General features: G+C 41.5%; 1 protein-coding gene across 36 annotated transcripts in view; it reads right to left on the bottom strand.

Moving 5' to 3' along the window:
* KIAA1217 (KIAA1217 ortholog) overlaps positions 1 to 21,958 on the bottom strand; it is a 343,140-nt gene that overhangs the window by 83,864 nt on the left and 237,318 nt on the right. For 17 of the 36 annotated variants that reach the window (XM_045361871.3, XM_074001225.1, XM_074001229.1 and 14 more), the window contains exon 1: positions 13,264 to 13,614. The exons of the other annotated variants lie outside the window; for them this stretch is intronic. The gene's annotated coding sequence lies outside the window, so the exon portion shown is untranslated. Of the gene's footprint in view, positions 1 to 13,263; positions 13,615 to 21,958 lie in introns of those variants that run through there. 36 annotated transcript variants of the gene reach the window in all.

Here is a 21,958-nt window from a genome sequence, read left to right as displayed (position 1 = left end):
GTGTTCTCCAGGCCAAGGACAACCTTCTTTTGTACCGAAAATAGTTACAGTTTGTAAAATGATATCTTCTTTATACCACTTGCAACAGATGGTACAAATAACTCCTTCTCTTATCTCCATCTCTGCACATCCACCCATTTCCTGGACGGACCTTGTTCTTTTACGCACAACTCCCTTTCAATGTTTTCTAGATTGGATACTACTAAGTTATCTACAGCACCCAACTACAATTTTTTAGTGCCTTAGACTTTATTTTTCTCTTTATGACAGTTCTTGAAACTCCTATTTAACTTGTCAACCACATGTTGCCATATAGGATATATTGCTTTATTTGCTTGTGACACTTCATATTCTAACAAGGGATTTTAAATCCCCGTGCTCACCATACCCCACCCACAAACACTCCAATAGTCACACAGCAGTTTGCAGTTTACAAAGGGCTCTCAATTGTGACATTTCATGGGCTCCAGAACTCAGTGAGGACAGAGGACAGGTATCCTATGTCTTTTTGAATGGTTGGGAAACAGAAGTGCAGGGAGTTAAGAACCTCACCCAGCTTCCCATAGCTGCTAAGCAGTGAAGCAGCAAGAACCCCAGCTTCCTCGGTTGTTTGCGTGTGACCTGCTGTGCACTTCAGCACACTGCGAGCTATTCTGCAAAGAACGATGCTCCTCATGCCTACCCACGCATGATCACTGACGGATTCCTTATTCGATTTCTGGCCTTGGTGTGAAACACGAACAAGTCTGTCTGAGAAGTGCCTCACTCCATTCACCGGTCCAGATTTTCACAGCAAAGGAAAAGAATCACTGGGGCATCTCAATGGGCTTCAGCTCTAATGATTTAGAGCCTCTCTTGACTTACAATTAGGTTTTATCTACTTGCCTCAAAATGAGTAAGTTACACAATTAGTTATATATTAAGTTATATTTAACTAAGACATATCAGTATGTATGCTTGTATATATTATACTTATATATACCTATCTATATTATACATCACTCAGTACTATATAGATATCCCCATATCACATAAGCTATATATACGTATACACATACGTGTATGTACACATATGTACATATAAGTTATATATATGTATACACATATGTGTATATACACACAGACACATGCACAAGGTCATCATCAGTCACAGGCACCAGATTATTTATAAAATAAAATATCTGAGCCTTAGCTGATTAAAATCCCTTACCATTATAACCCTAATTCTGTCACGGGGTGACATTCCCAGGACCACGCCCCTCAGAGATGCATGCACCGCCCACAGAGGTACAGGGCCTCCATCGCTGCCCTCTATGCCCTTCTTTCTTTTCACTGGAGGGACTGACCAAATTGATCATATTGTGAACAAAAATAGCTAGCTAGAGCATTATATAACTTTAGGATGATGACAACAACGTGAGAATTAAAATGTATACATATTTTAGCTTGATGATATTAACATACCTAAATTTACACAATGAGGTGATGTTGATCTGTGTAGAATTTTATGCTATACAGCCGGGTGCAGTGGCTCACATCTGTAATCCCAGCACTTTGGGAGGCCAAGGTGGGCAGATCACCTGAGGCCAGGAGTTCGAGACCAGCCTGGCCAACATGGTAAAACCACATCTCCACTAAAAATACAATAATTAGCAAGGCATGGTAGCACACACCAGTAATCCTAGCTATTCGGAAGGCTGAGGCAGGAGAATTGCTTGAACCTGGGAGGTGGAGGCTGCAGTGAGCCAAGATTACGCTGCTGTACTCCAGCCTGGGCAACAGAGCAAGACTCTGTCTCCCCCCACCCCACCCCACCAAAAAAACTCAGAATGTTATGCTCTACAACTGCAGTTTAAAGGATAGATATGAAAACAGCTAGGTAGAGTGTTGTATAGCTTTAGGATGGTTAGAACATGAGAATTAAAATGTATATATATTTTAGTTTGATGATATGATATACCTAAACTTAAACAATGAATCGATGTTGATCTATGTAGAATTTCATGCTATACAATTGCAGTTTAAAAGATAGATGGTTTTCAGAGCCCATGAGAGTAAATGGTGGTAAACACATTGGGGAATGGCAGATGTCAAGTTGGAAACCATATGGCCATTTATTCGTGGTCTGTCAATGTCTTCTCACAACGGAGCTACTCAAATCCCAGGATGTCTGTTTCTGTAATAACTCCTTTCTCCTGGCCTCATGTGGTCTCAGCTTCTCACTACCAATTGCTCCCTAGTAGGTTTAACCCCTTCAGGCCTGTCTCATGTCTCCCTTCACTGCTCCTCCTTCTTAGATCACAGCTTTTCTGAAACCAACTCTGTGGACCTAGGTTACCGTCTTAGCCCTTCTACAGGAACCACATTCCATTGCCTGCATTCTGCTGTGTTCATATTGATCTCAGTAGGATTTGTGTAGGTTCTATTACCAAGCAAAAGAAAAAACAGCACAAGGTGAGCTGTGTCTGTGGAGCAAATTTTAAAAGGTGTGTTACGGATGACTTCTGATGAAAGGTGTTTTAGTTGTGCCAGTATTCTGATCCTCAGCCGAACAACATCAGCCCATGTGTCAAGAGAAGAAAGGATTGTCTGAGGCAACGGTCCCAGAGGGTAACACTACAAGACAATAATTCATAGGTCTGCCAGGTTCAATTTTTCCTCAAAAATAAACATGAAAAAAACAATGATGGGGACCCAGATTAAAACAGCCCTCGTGCCAATTCTTCCTGGGTTCAGAGGAGCCACCTCCTCCACTGTGAATGCCCCACTGTGAACTTTTATTCAAAAATAAAAGAAGTTCCATGGGTATCCTAGGTGTACTGAGTGTGCGAGCTGGGGAAATTCTCACGTGTAAGGCTAGGAGTTGATGCCATTTGTTATACAATTTTATAGGCTTATGAATGAAAAATGTGTACTTTCCCAGTTTTCATTAGTTATGAAAAAATCTAAGAGGTTCTAGGTTTATAAATTAGATGACAATAGCTTTGAAAACCCATCTGCTTTCCTTGGGTTTAGTTGGAGTCTGTGGCAGAGAACACGAGAGCACCTGCTAGTTTGGGGGCCAGGCCAGCGGCTCTGAAAGCCCCCAGGTGCGTTTCCCCGCAGTGGGCGCAGCAGGGTGATGGGGGAAGAACACCAGACGGGGAATCCCAGAACCAGCATTCTGGTACAGGTGTTAATATTGTTTTCTTTCTTTTCACTTTTTTTAGTTTTAAAGAGACAGGGTCTCATTCTGTTACTCAGGTTGTAGTGCAATGGTGTGATCATAGCTCAATGAAGCCTCGAACTCCTTGATTCAAGTGATCCTCCCAACTCAGCCTGCTGAATAGGTAGGATTACAGGTGTGCACTACCACACCTAGCTAATTAAAAAAAATTTTTTTTGTAGAGCTGAGATCTCACTACATTGCCCAGGCTGGCCTCAAACTCCTAGTCTCAAGAAATCTTCCTGCCTAGGCATCCCAGAATGCTAGGATTACAGGCATCAACCATCACGCCTGGCCAACATCCCTTTCTTTATCTGTAAATAAGAAATCTCATGTAGATTTTCTCTAAGGCCCATTCCAATGATGAGATTCTGTGGATCCATATATTTACTGAGTAGCTACCTATATACAAAGCCCAGCGTTAAGACTGATGAAGGAAAAGGGATCTGTAAGACATGATTTCTGCCTTTGAAGAACTTATGTTCTAGTAGGAAAAATAAGACATGTGCATGAACATTAAAATATGACAAAGCAAGAATAACTTTGCCAAGTGTCAGACGAGTGCAGCAGACAAACACTCTGGTAGTTCATTGAAGAATGAGATTCTTATGGTTGGGGTGGCTAAGGAACACCTTTCTGAGGAGGTGAGAGTGGGTTCATGGATGATGAGTAGAATTTCAGTAGGTAAGAAAGAGGTCCCTTTCTTAGCTATTGTAGGCAGGAACAAAGGCATGGTCAAGGACAAGAGATAGGAAAGTCTAGGTGCCTTGGGGGAATGGCTAGACTACTGACCCAACAAGTGAGTTACTCTCAGACAGTGGTTTTCCAGCTGTCAGACGGTGGGCATCAGAATCACCTGGAGAGTTTGCTAAATCAGATTACTGGGTCTAACATCCACTGTGTCTGATTCAGTAGGTCTCAGGTGGTGCCGAGGAATCTGTATTTCTAACAAGTCCCCAGGTGATAATGACCTGCTCGTCCAGGGAGTGCTCTTTGAGAACCACTGCTTTAGTGAGTAGAGGGACATGGTAATACAGGGTCACTGAACGTTCACATCACAATCTCCATTCTACCGTGAGCTTGGTTAAATCCTTTGGATAGCAATCACAATTGTCTAGAATTTCTCTATTATAAATATTGTCAACTAAATCTGCCAAGAGAAGATGGAAACAGGGAAGAAAATGAATATTTTGGGTAACTTCCTATTTACCAATGCTTTCCAAAATTACCTCATTTAATTCTCATCTCATTTCCATCAGATACATTATAATTCCCATTTCACAGATGAACAAACTGGGCTCAGAGACTTCAAATATCTCGCGTGAAGTCAGATAACGGCCAGGATCTATGAAGTGCTAGAATAATCTTGCATTCTAGTGTTAAGAAATCAGTGTGGAGATCTGACCTTTGAATCCTCTTCAAAGGAGGGCAGTGGTTCAAGAACCTCTAAAAATGAGTATTATTTCTGTCCCAAATCAGGTCCATCTGTATCGAGTGTTGCAAGAGTCACAAGAGACGGGTCAAATAGACCAACCCATGTTCATGTTATCTACAAATGTGGGGAACAAAAAAAACTTCTTCCAAGTAATGACTCCAGGGTACCCACGAGCCCCACAAGACTGCTCCATTTCAAAGGAATACCTTTGTGTTTTCAGTTCAAATAGCAAGTCAGTCAGCCAGCCAGGGAACATGGCTTGGAAATCTGAGATGGTCAGCAAAACCACTGCTTCTCCTTATTTGGATAAATAACAGCCTTAAAGACAACCATCTTGGGAGTTGTACATGCCCTGAGGCTGGGCTTGGCAGGCATCTCTGCCCACACCCTGCCATGCCTTTTGCTGCACCAACAGCTGAAGGAGTGTAGCCAAATATTGACCAATCCCTTCTTCCCCACCAGGTACTGATACCGACAGGAGCCTCCTCTTCAGCGACACGATCTGCTTCCGTGTGTCCCAATAACAAACTGCCAGGTGGGCCTTTGAGTATCCCTACGTTTAAGTCAAGGCCTGTACTCCTGACACTGAGTAGCTCATGGACAGAACGGACAGCAAGTCAGTAAGTCATGCTCCGTATGATGAAATGCCCGCAGAGAGTAAGGAGCTACACACTGTCTAGTTGCTCTTCTTACCCATTGCCTCCAGGAAGGAAAGACCTCCCTCCCACACAGGATGTAAGGCAAGTGAAGAAAATGCTTTGTAATCTACGGAGCACTTTTCAAAGTTCATGATTAGGGCCGAGCACGGTGGCTCACACCTATAACCCTAGCACTTTGGGAGTCCAAGGCGGGCTTGAAGCCAGGAATTTGAGACCAGCCTGGGCAACATAGCAAGACCCTGTCTCTGCACAATTTAAATTTAAAAAATTAGCCAGGCATGGTGGTGCATGCCTGTACCCCGGCTACTCGAAGGCCGAGGTGGGAGGATGGCTTGAGCCCAGAAGTTCAAGGCTGCAGTGAGCTATGATTATACCACCGCACTGCAGCCTGGGTGACAGAATACAATCCTGTTCCCCCATCCCCACCCCCCCAAAAAGTTCTTGATTAGCACCAAGAGCTTTCAACTCACTTCAAAAAGAATCAAGCTCCAGGCTGAAACAAAGGTAGCTTATCTTCCACCAATGCCCAAACCAACCTCCCCAGCCCTTTGTTTTTTTTTGCATTATCTTTACTTTTCTGAAAAGCAACATTAGAGCAATATTTCTTCCACAGAGGACAGGAAGATAAGCGACAATAAATAGAGGGGTTTCTTTAAATTAGGGCAGCAAGACACTGGGGCCATTTTGATGACCTTTCCTCCAATGCACTGAAGTATACAAATTAGTTTCCAATTTTTTTTTTTTTTTTTTTTAATTAAAAAGGGTTTAATTGGCTGGGAACAGTGACTCACGCCTGTAATCCCAGCACTTCAGGAGGCCTAGGCAGGAGGATCATTTGAGGTTAGGAATTCCAGACCAGCCTGGCCAACATGGTAAAACCCCGACTCTACCAAAATCACAAAAATTAGCTGGGTTTAGTGGCGGGTGTCTGTAATCCCAGCTACTACGGAGGCTGAGGCAGGCGAATCACTTGAACCTCGGAGGCAGAGGTTGTAGTGAGCTGAGATCACGCCATTGCACTCCAGCCTGGGTTGTAGTGAGCTGAGATCACGCCATTGCACTCCAGCCTGGGCGACAGAGTGAGACTCTGTCTCAAAAAAAAAAAAAAAAAGGTTTAATCCTCCTCGTCAATCAGTACTCCTCCACACCGTCATCTTGAGGAAGGCAGTGGGGTGTGGTGGAGCGAGCACCAGATTATGACTCAAAAGGCTTGGTTTCTCCCTGCTGGGAATCTCTTCTTGGCTATGGTCTCATAACTGTGACTGTAGTCCTGACACTGAACTTCTCTGAGCCCCTGATTCAGCTCCTTAGTTGGTTCAGTAAAACCTTCTTGCACTTTCTCTTCTGGTGCTGTGAATACCTAATGAGTTCCATCACTGTTGTGTCACTGTGCACACATGATTATTAATATCACCAGCAAACATTCAGGGGTCTACTCAGTGAGCTGTGAGGCAGAAGAAAATGAATAAAACGGAAAATGCTCACTTACATATATTCACAGATGGAAGAAATGAATGACACATTTCGTTTTTGAGGTACAAGAACTGGCAAAAGAATGAGGACTCTGGATGCAGCCAATGTAAGAACATCACACTGTATTACATTTCAAATACATCATATTTGAGAAAACGGTCCAGGCTGGACATGGTGGCTTACGCCTGTAGTCCCCACACTTTGGGAGGCTGAAGCTGGTAGATTGCTTGAGCTCGGGAGTTCGCAACAAGCCTGGGCAACATGGTGAAACCCTATCTCTACAAAAAACAGAAAAATTAGCCTGGTGGGGTGGCATGCACCTCTAGTCCCAGCAACTTGGGAGACTAAGGGGGGAGGATCATTTGAGCTCGGGAGGCGGAGGTTGCAGTGAACCACTGCACCACTGCACTTCAGTCTGGGCGACAGAGGGAGACTCTTGTCTCAAAAAAAAAAAAAAAAAAGTACTTTTCCTCATTCCTATTCCCAAATTAATTGATCATTCTGAACCCAGATCAGGCTATATAAAAGACTCCCAATCCATTTCATAGTGTTACAACAACAAATAGACTCAAATTGCAATTATCTATAATCACTGTGAGATGGGTGATTACCCACATCTTGGCATTGGATCATTTTCTTTTCCTTCCCATCTTACCACCTGAGAGAACATCTCTTTTGTGAATGAAAAGAGCATCCGTGTCATTACTTGTCTGTGGCCAGAATGCAAGCTTTGACTGGTGAAGAGGAAACTGAACTAATTAGCTCAAGATATGTGTTTAGAGGCTCTCGGAATTTCAACTACATTATCCATTCTAGTCCTGTCCCATATTTATATTAAAAACAGGGAGCTGGGTGCTTTAGCATGGTTCTTGATAGAAAAACATTTATCTTGTAATAATGCTCAAAATTAATTTTTGGCATAGCAAAAATTGGGAATTTAATGCAAATGTAGAGATGCTTTGTTATTGCACATATCTGTCGAGACGGCTTTGCACATATACTCACTGTATCTATATTTAAAATATAAAATTATATTTGGGTAGTTTTTATATTAAGATACTCTATGTATATGAGTACATATCTGTCGATAAAAATTCTGTGCCAAAATTAAAAATATCAAAATTCCACATCTGACTCATTTTTATGCTCTAGTCTCAAAGTGACACTGAATAGAAACTTATTAGCATTTCAGTGAATTTCTTCAGATCATTGTTACGAATAATAAAAATACAGAAACATTTTAAAACAACATATTTCAGTCTTAAAATGGTCAGATTAACATAATTATAGCCCGAGGTTGCCAACAGTGCCACATTTCTCATTTTCATGAAAATGCAGAGGTTCTCTCAGATTGCAAGCTAATAGGCTCCTCGGTCTAAATATATACAGTAAAATCTGCAACAAATTTCTGAAGCATTAAGATCTGAACCCTGCAGATATCTGGTGAGTAAGTTGCGCTGCAGTGGAGCAGACTTTTTTTTTTTTTTTTTGCAGTTACACAGCTGCTAGAAAATATATTTTTAGATTTGCTTTTAAAGGCAAGCAAAAACGGTTTCCACTTTGCGGATTTCCATCCATGATGTATCCATCATGATCCCTCAGTCCCTACTGCAAGGGGTCAACCATCTACAAAATGTTCTATTCTGTGTCCTCCTTCCTTGCAAGTGACTGCAAGGACTGGTACTAAATGCTCATTCTAGATGAAGCTATCAGACCCTGACCACCAATCCTATGCTTTAGAGGCGCTGACACGCATCGAAGTTGAAGCACCCTATAGATCAGGCCCCTGCTATTTCTGAGTTGCCCCATTGTTGGCATTGCTATGATTCCTTTTTGTTGTTTGTGTTTTTCTTTGGAACTCTTCCTACTCTGTCAAGGGTGCATGAAAAGGAACAGGTTCAAAGAATGAAACCAGAACAAGGCAAAGCACGACCTTTGATGTCACAAGAAAAGAAGAAAACGAAAGAAATCAAATACATGTGTCGATCAACTAAGTCAAACATATTTTCTGTTGCAGGAATATGGAGTGAGTTAGTGCTGCCTGCGTAATGGAAAGAGGTCCTCTAGCTTCAATGAAAAGCTAGGTAGTAACACCTTTTATCTGGAGAGACCTTAAATAAATAAATCTGCTCAAAAAACTATTTAATGAGTAGCTCTTCTTTTCTCCCAAATAGTAACATGCTGATGGTCCTGAGAACTCTTAGAGAAGAATTAGAATTCATTTGGACATTCAATTTTTTTTTTTTTTGGCCAATTGTATGCTTTTAAATCAAGTTTTACCCCGTCCCTTCCTTGAACCCTCAATTTAGGCTTCATCTTAAAGCCTTGGTTTTTATACTTCACACATTAACAAGATACCATCACCACTTTGGCTCTATCTTTATATCAGCTGTACTAGTACTCATTTAATAATTTTCTTTAAGTCAGTTTTAAATTGACTTTTTTCTCCTTAGTTGTGACTAAGAATTATAGTTGTGACTTAAGGAATTAATGGATATTAACTCTCAAGTTCTTTGTGCTACCAGTCTTTCCAACATTCATTCAAAAAACATCGTGTAATTATTACCATTTACGAACTGTTTTTCTAGTTGCCACCTAAAATCACTGGTTCCAAGCAATGGACTACTTTGAAAGTAATGTGACGAGTCATGCATTAACGTTTCAAACAGCATAACTGCAGGAGCTATTTGCCACAGCAAAGGGGCTGTTTTTAAAACAATGCCATAATACTGTACAACCTTGTTCAGCCAATATTGTTTTATTCAAAGTAGCTCATAATTTGAAACAGCTGCTATTTTTCAGTTGACATGATGGCCTATTCTCCTTCCATAAAAAATACTGGATAATCTAAATCTGGTTAGTTTAAAATCCATTTATTTTTAGTCCAGGCTCACGCATTTCCAATTAATCAGCTCTGGCCTAACTACAGGATTTCTGGTTCTCTTTTAGTAAGATAATCCAGAAGAGAGAGAGAGAGAGTTTTCCTGCTTTCTAGAGGATAAGTGAAAGCTGGCTAGACTCAGTGACCACAAAAGATGGCTAAGAGAAGTCAAATAGATAGTGTTTTTCTAAATCAATCAAGAAGACAAACCTCGTAAGCTCCAGAGGGGTGAGAACAAAAGCAGGGAACAGGCTGAAATGGCACTGCATAGAGACAAGGGTCTGGTCTCGGGAACAGTGACGTGAGATCCATCCCTATTTTTGCCTCTTCTTTGTGATCTTGACCATGTCACTCCAACCACTCTGGGCCTCCTGGGTCTCAAGTTACAGGGCAATGGGTTACAAAAGATGATGCCTAAGACCTTCTTTCTATTTCTAAAGCCCTAAGACTCCAAATACGTCAGGCCTCTTTCTTTCTTGTTTTCATTTTTAATTTTTGTGCCAACATAGTAGGTGTATGTATCTGTGGGCCACATGAGATATTTTGATACAGCATGCAATGTGTATAATCACATCAGGGTAAACGGGGTGTCTACCACCTCAAGCATTCATCCTTTGTGTTACAAACATTTCGGTTATACTTTTCTTTTTTTTTTTTTTTGAGACAGAGTCTTGATCTGTTGCCCAGGCTGGAGTGCAGTGGCACAATCTCGGCTCACTGCAAGCTCCGCCTCCCGGGTTCACGCTATTCTCCTGCCTCACCCTCCCGAGTAGCTGGGACTACAGGCGCCCACTACCTTGCCTGGCTAATTTTTTTTTTTTTTTTTGAGTTTTAATAGGGATGGGGTTTCACCGCATTAGCCAAGATGGTCTAGATCTTCTGACCTTGTGATCTGCCCGCCTCGGCCTCCCAAAGTGCTGGGATTACAGGTGTGAGCCACATCGCCTGGCAGTTATACTCTTTTAGTTATTTTAAAATGTACAATTAAATTATTTTTGACTATAGGCATTATGTTGTGCTAGCAAATACTAGGTCTCATTCATTCTTTCTAAATGATTTTTCTGTACCCATTAAGTGTCTTTTAAAAAATTATTATTAGTTTCAGGGCTGTTTCTTGAGGGAGCACTGGTGATGCAGGTCGGGTTTGTCTTCTCAATTACAAACCTGCGGTAGCCAGCTCTAGTTCCTCAAAAGCGGACAGAGTATCCATGACTTCTGCAAATCACATGTAAGCAGAGATCACCTGCTCCACAAGAAAAAGTAGGACAGAAGAAAATGTGTTACCAGTAGGCAAAATGTATCTTAAAAGCACTTTTTTCTTTTTAAAAGATTAGCGTGTTCTTCTCCCTTCCCCTAAATTTATATAAAAGTAACACATGCTCATTTGAGAAATGTTGGAAAAAGCATCAAGAGAAACACGGTCCCCTGGAAGCCCTCTAAGGGGTTGGGTCTGGGACCCAGGGAGCCTAGGCCGATGTGGTAGAGAACAGCCTAGTATGGTCTGGGATGCCTTGCTGAGCACTCACAAAGAACACAGAAAAACAAACCCCAGCAAGTGAAAAATACGTAGGTACAAGGGATGCAACTTGAAAATGCAAGGACATATGTCCCCAGTCAAAGGCAATTTCCGCCAACACCTATACTTATAAGAGCAAAGAAAAGGGATGTGGTTTGGATATCAAAGGGCAGAGGGATGTGGCAAAAACCTCTCATGTGCACTCCAGCCAGCAGCGACTCAGAACTCTTCGGGAGCCAACCCTAGTACCTGCTGGGGAGAAGGAAGGTTCTGCTCCAATCAACTTGGAGTTGTGTTGGTTGTGTAGCCAATCCTGGATTTTAGGCTGAACTGGGGCTGGAAGCCTTGATCCTGAAGCCTGTGTTGGGAGCAGCTGCATCCCCTGTTGATGCTGTTAGCAGTAATTACGTTGCATAACAAGTCACCAGGATATTTTTGCTGCTGTGTTGATGTCTCACTCTTCAGGAGGAGGTGGGAAGAGCAATGTTGAAGGTGAAGTTTGGGCTCTCAGGCAGCTGAGCCAGCTGCCCTAACTTCAGAATCCTCCACCTTCAGCCTTAACATTCTTCCCGGCCCCCTCCTGAGAGCTCTGCGAGCAGACTGAAGGGCAGTGGGCAGGCACAGTTAGCCAGTCTCCATTCAAAGATACTTTCTAGCTCCCAAATCAAGCTCCCAGACAAGCTCCCTGCTCTGTCCTATGGAAACCTTTTTTATGAGCAACACAGCACATGAAGCAAAGAAGAAAACAGGAAAGGTCTGTGTAGTAAAGAGGAAAGAGCCGTTTATCCAAAGTGCTTTTCTCTATCTCTACACTATCTGATGTTCACTGTTTTCATTATGCTCTGAGTAAGTTGTAACCAGGTCCCTGGATAAACAACCAGTGTGATACTAGGTTTTGGATGCTACAGATCTAAAATAAAATAAAATTCCAGAAAAATACAAAATAGTTTATCCTGAAGCCACATAAACATTAGACCTGAAGCTCTCAGCTACTATTGAGGCTGTGCCATCCAGGACTTAAAAACAAGGAAGACAGCCTGGATTTAAACCCCAGCTCTGCTACTTACAAGTGTGTGATCTTGATCTTGTTCCTCTCTGAGCCTTGGTTTTCCAAACTTAAAATGGGTGTAATAGTACCTATTCCGTAGGGTTATGATGATGACTAAATAAAATAATAGATATGATGTAAACCACATTGGATAACAACTTCTCATGTATATTAACTCATCTATAAACTGGGATAAAGATACCCACAGAAATATGAATAAGCAAATTCATGAACACAGGTACTTTTGAAAGGAAACAGACTAATTTAAAAGGACATTGCTCCTACTAAATTCCTTTAAAGGAAATCAATGCAAAAATATTGTGACTGAATTATTGCAAGAGTTGACAGAATAGTTATCTCAAGTAAACATGATTTCTGTCAAAGACCTTTTCAGGCAATCACTAAACCTGATATAACAGACTTGTTATATCAAGCTTGCTATTTAAAAACTGTAGAAGTTTTAAATGTGATTTTATACAGATTAAATTGCTATTTCTTTAAATTTTTTTCGAGACCAGAATAAAGGCTATTTTTATTTTACAATTTAAAGTGATTTTCATAAGAACAAAATACCAAAGAATTTTTCCCTGGAATGTTAAAGGACACATATGAATTTCCCTCCTCGTTTGTACCATGCCTTCAAATTATCGACTTTGCCTCAGACACTGTATGTAAGTCAACATCTTCATAAAAACACTGAAAATTGTCACAGAGCACATAAATCAACAAGACCTGTAAAAGCAAACTATGTTGGCACTTTAAATCCTTTTCCAAATTATAAGGTTAGCCAGAAACAAGACCACAAGATTTATAGATTGAAGACAGCCCAGTTTAATTTAAGTGGATTTCAAAAAAACAGAATAATGTCAATAACAAAGAGAGATTTTCTTCTAAGCAGTGTGCAAGAAGTTAAAATAAAACCTAAAATTCCAATGTTCTATTGCATTGAACTTGAATACAGAAGACAAGTTAATGAAAGATAAACGTGCCAGAGCATGAAAAAAAATTCTAAAGATAATATCTTATCATAAAGGCACAGTTCTTACCTTACATTTTCCGTGAGCCTTTCTTTTCTAGAAGAAACTTTCTAGACTCACAGAGACCTCGAAACCACCCCTCTCTCCAATGCTTTCAGCTTTGCCTGTCTTCATGGTGACTAAATGCAAGCCTTGGGTTTTTTACAGAAGGAAGCTTTTAGTCAAAATATGTGGTTTAAAGGAGCAGTATCCACTCTTGTTAAAACTATTTCACGGACATTCAGAGGTTTTGTTTCTACTCTATGAAAGTTAATTCTGAGTAGGAAGGCATTTTTCCTCTCCCGGAAATCAGCATAACTAAAACCAATGCTGAGCTAACGAGAAATGTTTCTTCCATGTGTTCTGTCTGGCAGAAACTGCAAGCCATATCAAGGAAACACGTGATGTTTATAAATACAATATGGCTCATGTTGTCATAACCTCTCAATGACAAAAAATAAAAAAAAATAGTACAAGGAAAAGCAAGCAGCTACGCAGCAGGAAAGATGAGATTTGTATCACTTGGAAGTTGCATATCAGATGTGCATATATTACCTTTTCTTGCTTCTTGAAAAATAAGACTTTGTAACTGGAAGCAGAGAAGGAGCCAGAAAATATCTCCCACGTTCTGGATAGCCACTGTATTCAAATGTGTTTGCCTAGCTAATCATTTCCGTAAGAGTCCTTCCTTATCAATCATAACAGAAACATCTCTTTTTGCCTCCCAGAAAAGCACAGTATAAAAAAGATTTCATTACGTATATCACTCATAAATGAGTTCCACAGTGTTAACTCCAGCGAATTATAGAACACAGACAAGGATTTCATCTAGCTTGAACTGATGTGAAAAATTATAGACGTCCGTATCATTATTGATTATTGAGTTAATTGATTATTGTCCGTATCATTATTGCTTTTTGCCAATATATCTTCAGGATCTTGCATGAGAGCTGAGACCAGAGGAAGGATCTGACTCACTATGGCTGATTGAGTGAATCAGTAAACGCTTACAGTAATAAAGTTAGGTTAACTGCTCTAAAGTCATCACCCTTACGTTATAAGTTTAGAGATATTTGAAATACTGACTATCAACTCAATCTAAAAGCAAGGGGCCAGGCACAGTGGCTCATGCCTATAATCCCAGCACTTTGGAAGGCCATGGAGGGAGGATCCCTGGAGCCCAGGAGTTCAAAGCCAGCCTGGGCAACATAGGGAGACTCTGTCTCTACAAAGAATTTAGAAAATTAGCCAAGTGTGGTGGTGTGGGCCTGTAGTTCCAGCTAATCAGGAGGCTGAGCAGGGAGGATCACTTGAGCCAGGGAGGCTGAGGGTGCAGTGAGCCATGATTGTGCCACTGCACTCCAACCTGGGTGACAGAGCAAGACCCTGCCTTCAAAATAAAATAAAAATAAAGCAAAATAAAAGCAAGATTTACCCTAGTGAATTATAAACACAGCAAAATCAGATCTATCTTATTTAGATTTGTTATCTAGGGATTTAGCTTACTTTCTACCACAGGTGAATTTAACTCCTGAAAAATCCAGCCCCTCCCCCCACAAAAAAGGTTAGATAAGTGTGTATTGCTGATGAATACTTATTTTAATCTGACAAAGAAGATTTTTTTCTTTATTGTTATTCTTAAACTTCAGGTTACTAACTTTTTTTTGTTTGTTTTTTTGAGATGGAGTCTCACTCTGTCACCAGGCTGGAGAACAGTGGTGTGATCTCGGCTCACTGCAATCTCTGCCTCCTGGGTTCAAGCGATTCTCCTGCCTCAGCCTCCCGAGTAGCTGGGACTACAGGCACGCACCACCAAGCCCAGTTAATTTTTGTATTTTTAGTAGAGACAGGGTTTCACCATGTTGACCAGGATGGTCTCGATCTCTTGACCTTGTGATCTGCCTGCCTCAGCCTTCCAAAGTGCTGGGATTACAGGTGTGAGCCACCACGCTCAGCCCAGGGTTATTAACTTCTATCAAATTACACCGATGGACTGAGGAAAGGCAGACATTCTTATTTCTCCTTTGGGTCAGTGGCCAATACTGGGATAAATTAGGTAATGTGCTATAAGCCTCAAACATGTACCTTTACAAATCATTGGATTGTCCTTAGTAGATAAGGCACTAACTAACTGAAAGTTGGCGATAGAAAAGGGCTGAAGTAAGTATCTTTTTCTATCCAGGTATTTAATAAGAATCTACTCAGGGCAGGGCACTGTCTGAGAGAGCCACAGGGAGTATGAAGATGAATGCAATGGAGACCCCGTTCCCGAGAAGCTTAGAGCTGAAAGACACTTAAGATGCGTGGACAGAAAACCAACACTACATGTTCTCACTCATAGGTGGGAATTGAATAATGGACACAGGGTGGGGAACATCACACACCGGGGCCTGTCATGGGGTGGTGGGAGAGGCGGGAGGGATAGCATTAGGAGATATACCTAAGGTAAATGATGAGTTAATGGGTGCAGCACACCAACGTGGCACATGTATACATATGTAACAAACCTGCACATTGTGCACATGTACCCTAGAACTTAAAGTATAATAAAAATAAATAAATAAATAATAAATAAATACATCATTCATAAGAAAAAGAATAAAATGGTGAAAGGAAGAAAAAGAAACATGCATCAATAACTCAGTGCAGGCAGGAAAAGGAGAGTGCACAAAGACAGCAGGGCAGGGAGGTGAAGTTCTATGGAAGTTTCGAGAAGGGACAGTGAGTGGTGAGGTTTGGAAAGAGAAGAGTGAGAGAGGCTTGATGAAGAGAGTGGCTTCTGGGTTAAGTCTTCAGAAATGCGTGGCCCATGGACATGTGGCGATGACTCATGGACATGCTGATGAAGACAGTGGTGGAAAAGAAAGGACGGTAGTGACCACAGGCGTGATTACAAAGGCCAATTCTAGAGTTGGCCTGCCTGGCTCTAAATTCAGCTCCGCTTCTCTTTAGCTGGGTAGCTTTGAGCAAGTACGCTGCCCTCTCTAAGTCTCAGCTTCCACTTCTGAAACAGGAGGAGAATAAGAACGCCTCTCACATTGTATAGCTGTGAAAATCAAATGGCAGCAAATACAAGCAAATTGCTCAGTATGGTGACTGGCACAGAGTAAGCACATCAGGAATGTTAGTTAGTGATACCACTGTCATTGCATGAGTGAAGGGGGTATTACGGCTGGGTCAAGAATGATCTCTAAATAGATAATCAGCTAGGCATGTTTTCTGAAACTTCCATTTCTGTGGGATTCTTTTGTTACCATGGGATGACTTGATAATCCCTGAATCCCAAACCCTTCTTCTCAACCAGAACACTGCCCTGTGAGAAAAAGTGCTCTGAGTTTGGTGGCCACTGCAGACACACATACTAAATGGGCAAACCACTCCTTTTCTTTCCTTTTTTTTTTATTTTTATGGATATCTTTTATAGTATGCTCAAAAGAGGAGAGAATGAAGCAAAATTAAATATAAAAAGATACCATGAAATAGATGCACAATGAAATTAAGAAATGAAACAAATGTTAATAAAGGATAGTTTGTGTGTTCTGAAGTCTTAGTAGGAACATCATTTCAAAATTGCAAAACTTAAATGGAAATATCAAGGAAGGGAGTCTGTGGGCTCTGTATAAAGGAGCAGAAAGAAGTTCAAATCCAGGGACTGATACTGATCAGATGTGTGAGCTTGGGAAAGACCTGTTTGGCTTCAGTCTTATCACCTGTGAAAATGAAGTCTGTATACCCACTTCGCAGAGTTACTGACTCATTTAAATAATATGTAAAGTACTTAACACATTGCCTACTCAGCAGACACAAAAAGGTTTGCTATCTTCTATCTAGAACAACGATGGTAGAGAATGAACACTAGTTATATCCTGATAGATTGCACCAAGAAATTAATAGAGTCCCTATACATTTTTACAGTTTTACAGAAAAAAGAAGTCAAAGTGGAGTGTGCAACAAAAGGAAGATGAAAGTAGGAAAATTAAAAAGAGAGTCCAGGAATGAAGCCAACACACAAAACACACGCCACAAATGCCTGTACCCTTGCTGTGGGTGGGCCACAAATTTAATTCTAAGCTTTAGAGTAGCAACACAAAGAGGGAAAATGATCACTTACAAGATTCAAAGTGTCCATATGATAAAAATAAACCAGGAGAAGCACAACTATTTCTGGTGATGAGAACAGAGAGATATTTTTACAGTGGGTCCTCATTAATGACAGAAAATGAAAAATATGGCATTTGTGGGACCATCCGTAGGACACTCAGCGCATCCTGTTTAACAAGTGTGTTTACTCTGCACTCACCAGGGGTTAAGATGCCATGACCGGTTTTCGGAGGGATGTGAAGATGACCCGTCTCATAATATGGCTTGTGCCTTTGAAGAGTGTACAGTCTTTTGGATGAACACACATTTAAATGATTATAACACAACACAAATGTGCAACAGGCCCCCAAAAGGGAACGATGAATTCTGACAGGGCATTAGCGAAAGCTTCCTGGAGTAGGTAGTCTTTCATTGGGGCTCTAAAAACAAGTGTTTATTATTTTGTAAAAGATTTTATTATGGGCTGGGCATGGTGGCTCACGCCTGTAACCCTATCACTTTAGGAGGCCGAGGCAGGTGGATCACCTGAGGTCAGGAGTTCGAGACCAGCCTGGCCAACATGGTGAAACCCCGTCTCTAGTAAAAACTACAAACTTTGCCAGGAGTGGTGGTGTGCACCTGTAATCCCAGATACTCAGGCGGCTAAGAGAGGAGAATTGCTTGAACCCGGGAGGTGGAGGTTGCGGTGAGCTGAGATCTCACCACTGCACTCCAGCCTGGTGACAGAGCAAGACTCTGTCTCAAAAACAAAACAAAACAAAACAAAAACAAACAGATTTTATTACGAAAATTTTCAAACACAAAAAGTAGAGGAAACAACAAAAGGTACCCACATCATCCAGCTTTGACATTTTTCAACATTTTACCAATCTTGTTTCATCTACTTCCACGTTTTCGTTTCTTGGTTTGCTGCAGTATTTTAAAGCAAGTCCCATTTGTCATGTCATTTAACCTGTAAATACTTTAGTATGTTCCATCTTTTAAAACATAACCACTAACCTATTATTATGCCTAATAGAATTACCAGCTATCCCTTAATATCTCCTGATTCCTAACACATGTTCAAATTTCCCAAATAGTTTTAAAGATGTATTTTACAGTTGCTTTGTTCTTCTCAAAATCTGAAGATGGTGCATAGGCCACATTTTGTTATGATGGTACAGAAGGCCCCTGAGAAACTTAACTGCGCTCCCTCCCACACTTTTTTTTTTCATGCCAGCAATTTGCTGAAGGAATTAGACAACTGTCCTGGAATATGTTAGATGAGTAGAATTTTGAAAGACAGATATGTAGAGAGGGAGAGTGAATTTGAGACACTTGGAAAAAGAAAACAGGAGAATGAGATGTGGGAAGTAAGAACTGTTAGGTGATTCAGTAGATAAACAATGAAGGTTGTAATTTCAGCAGCCACAGTGCCTGGGTTTAAATCTCTGCTACTCTCTGGCTGTGTGGCCTTGGGAAAATCTCTTAACACAAGGAGCTGTCTCCTCATCTGTAAATAGGGGGACTTATACCAAGACCTGTCTCAAAAGTTTATCTTGAGGATTAAATAATTAAAATTACTGACCAGGAGTGGTGGCCCATGCCTGTAATCCCAGCACTTTGGGAGGCCGAGGCAGACGGATCACCTGAAGTCAGGAGTTTGAGACCAGCCTGACCAACATGGAGAAACCCCGTCTCTACTCAAACAAATACAAAATTAGCTGGGCGTGGTGGCACATGCCTGTAATCCCAGCTACTCAGTAGGCTGAGGTGGGAGAATTGCTTGAACCCAGGAGGCAGAGGTTGCAATGAGCAAAGATCACACCACCGCACTCCAGCCTGGACGGCACAGCGAGACTCCCTCTCAAAAAATAAAAAATAAAAAAAATAAAAAAAAATTCCCGCAAAAGTGCTTAATAAATGCTCAAATAGGTTAGCTATTGTAAGAATACTGGTACAGGCAGTGGCAGAAGGTTCATCTGTTAGAGACCTTGCAGAGGGGAGTGGATGAGCTCTGGTGACCAGGTGAATGCGTTGGAAGAACAAAGGTCAGGCAAGAGAAGAATCATTGACAATTCAATGTTTTACATCCCTTCGTCCACATTCCCCAAAATATGCATGCATACACATACAGGCACACATGCATGTGCACACACATACACACACCCCATCATAACCCCTCCATTCTTCAAAAGGTAATCAAGAAGGATAAAGACTTGAGTGGGAGAAATATTAGGAATTTTTTCTTCAACAGAAAGGATTGGAAACTGTGGAAATAATCTCCATGTGAAGACACTTAGAAGCTGAACATTTGGGTCTTGAATTCTAGAGATGGCAGAGCTAGGGATATGGCTTCGTGGGTCATCCACATCGATGTAATAGTCAAACAAGTGGTAAGATAAGAATCACAAGTGCAAAGGTTCAGATAAAAAAGCAAATTTATAAAAACAAAACAAATAAACCCCAAACTAGAGAAGCCGCTTGAACACACGCAAGAGGAAGAAGAGTTAGGGAATGAAGGAGGCTGAGGTGTCTGTGAATGCAGACGAGGAATTTAGACACAGCAGTGCCATGGAGACCAATGATTTCTAAGGAGATCACTCACTGGTGTCAAACACAAAGGTCAGTAGAAGAGGAGTGGGAGGCAGCAATTACCTTGGGTATTAGGGAATGATTTCACAAGTAGGGCCAATCTAGCAATTGTCTATATGCAAGTAAAAATCGAAGACATGCAAGAGAAATTAAAGGAAGCAGAGAAGAGGGAGAGTATAAAATGATGAGAGCAGAGGGTCTTGGAAAGTTGTCTTAAAGCACACAAGAAGGTGGAGAAGCCCCCACACTATGAAAAGCCACCAGGTTTGGTGACTAGCAAGTCACCCTCAAAGCAGGAGAACTGTCCAGTTCCTTCAACAAACAGGTGGTATGGAGAAACGTGTACTTTTTGAGAATCATGAAATGGAATGGTTCCATCTTCGAGTTGTACATTTGTGAATTTAAAACCCTGTGAGGACATATATAAATTTTGCAAAAGGGCCTGTTCCATATGGTGAGCTCAGTCCCTTGGGAACTGAATTATCAAAGCTCCTATCTGATGTAAGGAAACAAAAGCCATGCAATTAAATGAGATCAGGGTGGTGCGCAGAGAAACAGGAGCCAGGTGTGCTGACTTCCAGCCGAGAACCACAGGTCTCCTTAGACAGACTAGCCTCAGAAACGCTCAGCTAGATGCTAGATGAAAATCTAGATACACGTTTTCCCCACGAAGCATGCATTTCACGCACACTCTAAGGCCTAGTCTAGCACGCTTCCTGAGTAACACATTTCCAATCATAAGACAGCTCTGGGAAGACTGTTTTAGATGGAGAGTTTTACATTTTCTTTTCTTTCAAAGGCAAGATATCACATTCATTGTTTAAGGAAAGTCTCCGAAACCCCTGAGGAGTTCTGGTGTGACTGCTGTTGCCCCTCTGCTTATTCCAACCGATGTTTTTCATGACATGCATGTTTATTGGTCATAAGCAGGCAGCTGGGAGTTCTGTGCCAGGCTGTCTCTGGAGGCTGGGGAATGAGGTCTAATGACATCAGGGGCAGGACTGCAGTGACTGACTCGTGTGAGCAGTTAGCGTTGAATTCCTTCATGGCCATACTCACATTGCAAACATACGGGAGGATGGAGTTCCCTAACCCCACCCTGCAGCGTGGTTTAGTCTACAACAATTGATCCTTGCTCTGTTCCCTGCTTCTCTTCTCCACCATGGGCAGCTGCTTGTGCAGCTGGGCTCCAGAGGCAGGGCTCAACAAAGCTTCCTGCCCTTTAATGGCAATGCAGCCACACTCATCAAAAAAGGAAAAAAGATTCCAACCTGCAGAGCCAAAAGGTGAGGGCAGCTGAATTCCATGCCTTTTAGTGTCTGCAAACTGTGAACAGGAACCAAGTTGCAAACTGCAGGCATGATCACACCTAGCTGGCTTTGAAACCGCTTTCTATTTCTCATTTCTAAGTAATCCACATTGAAACACAAAAGCTTGTCTGTTGGTTAGATGGTGAACATTTACTGTCCCTTCATTTGGGGACAACGATTGAGTTTCCCACACACACACAATGAGAGCTTAAAGTAGGCTCTGGGTAACCTAGAAAAAGTGACCAGCAGGGTTTCATCTTCAAGGAAGAACAGAACCACTCTGCAGAAACCCGTAGCACATGCTCTGCATTCTGATCAGCTTTGTTCATACGGTCAATATTTGATTCTCTCAGTCCTCACTGATGCTCCTTAGGTAGGTACCAGAGCTTCTGGAGGGTTAAAACAGGTGTCCTTCCAGCCCCAAACAAGATTATCAGAGGCGATTCTGGGGCACCTGTGTGGAAATGGCTCTATGCGACAGGAACAGAACTCAGCACCATGGAATTCCAGTGTGAAGGCTAGACATATCAAAAAATAAAGATATTCAAAGAGCAAAGACATTGATGAATGTCTCCGAGAAAGAGAATAACAGAGTAAGAAAAGGCAAATGGTGCTGTAATATTTAGTCCATGCTTCACGACTGGCATGACTCAATCTGTCTCCATGTGGCTCTGGTTTACACATAAAGTATAACCGGAGAAATAAACCTCAAAATCCTAGAATTTCTGAAGTAGCAACAC

The sequence above is a fragment of the Macaca fascicularis genome, chromosome 9, assembly GCF_037993035.2.
Source record: "Macaca fascicularis isolate 582-1 chromosome 9, T2T-MFA8v1.1".
Classification (NCBI taxonomy): Eukaryota; Metazoa; Chordata; class Mammalia; order Primates; family Cercopithecidae; genus Macaca; species Macaca fascicularis.
The sequence above is the reverse complement of the archived record's forward strand: the minus strand, read 5'-3'. Positions and strand labels throughout refer to the sequence as shown.